The sequence below is a fragment of the Bradysia coprophila genome, unplaced genomic scaffold (genome assembly GCF_014529535.1).
Source record: "Bradysia coprophila strain Holo2 unplaced genomic scaffold, BU_Bcop_v1 contig_232, whole genome shotgun sequence".
Taxonomy (NCBI): Eukaryota; Metazoa; Arthropoda; class Insecta; order Diptera; family Sciaridae; genus Bradysia; species Bradysia coprophila.
In genome coordinates this window covers 12,073,944-12,075,421 of record NW_023503493.1, presented here as the reverse complement: position 1 = coordinate 12,075,421, position 1,478 = coordinate 12,073,944, and positions in this window count along the sequence as shown.

The following is a 1,478-nucleotide window of genomic DNA, read 5'->3' as shown; positions in this document are numbered from 1 at the left end:
AGTTATTTGTTGTCTTGCGGTCAGAAAACGACTCATCACAGTGCAAACAAAAACCAGTTTTTTGCTACTGTCTCGCTGGGAAATTTTTTGTTTCACGAGTGGGATATAGTCATCGAAATACAACCTTCTTACACGTCTCAACCAAAAATGTCCAGCGAGGCAGTAATGTACTGCTGTTTACCGGGGGACAAAATTGAAAATTCCAACAAGAGTAAAGTTTGAGAACAGAGCGAAGCGAGTGGCGTAAGTCGCTGGAGTTGGAATAATGTATTTTTACATGCTTTTGTTTTCCCTAGGGTCGAAAGTGACGAATTACACACTGAGGGAAAACAAGAAAATTGGTTTAGGTTTCAGAAGCATGTAAAACCCATTTCAAAACTCGGGATAAGACTTTTCAATCTCGTTTTAGTGTGGTTATTGACCTCGTCTTCGCCTCGGTTCAACAAAATTCACACGAAAACTCAACTTTTCAACTTTTTATCCATTGTTATGTAAATAACTATTTCCTCAAGGTGGGCACAACGGGTTTGATGCGTGCGCAGTATGAATAAGCATTTTTCTCCACGAAACAGAACCTCAATTCAGTATGAAAACAAAAACTAAGCGAAAAGTCAGGGGAGAAAATTCAGAGATCATCTTAATGGGAGAGAAAGGGTTGAGAAAGTAGAAATCTTTTCTTCTACATTGTCATCAGAAGAAGAATATTTATTGAAACAATAAATGTGCTGCCCACTTAAGGTAGGTTGCTTACATACACAGCATATCGATCGGTCATAAAGATATTAGAATTGCTAACGATAAGTCGAATTTAGATTTTTGGTTCTTTAAATTAATTATAAATGTGGTTATGGATTATATGAATCGTATTACTTAAAATTTCTTCGGTTATTGACTTTAATTTTGACTTGTTAAGTTTGAAATGGTCGAAAAATTGTAAACGTAAATCTTGGGATTTCGGCCCGAAAAAGTTGCATACGCATCTGTTGTGGACGGTATATTTTAGGCACTTTCGCTTCGTTCTGGCTACAACTTGCGAAATTGCCTAAAAAATACCGTCCACAGCAGATACGTAAATAACTATAGTCGAGGCGGTTTGAGTGGAGAAAGTCAGGTTAGATATACAATACTATGTCAAAATGATTTTGATGTTTTGGCTTTATCACTGCACAACTTGCATAAAGTTACTCGATTAACTATAACAATTTGAAGTATGCGATACAAATAAAACCAATGAAAGTTCAAACCAGATTTGGTCTGTCCATACAAACCGGAGGAAATAGCGATTTCATATAAAAAACGAGCCGTCAGAACAGTCGGAGCGTTTGCTGCGACTGAGCCCCGTACAAACCCGTACATCTATTGCGTACGTGTCCCTAGTTCGTCCGTCGCCCTACTCTTACCGTAAGCCTACTGCGCCCGTAAACGTCGGTAAAGTAAAATTCTTATGAAATGTGTACGTCCCGTACGACGTTCCTTTC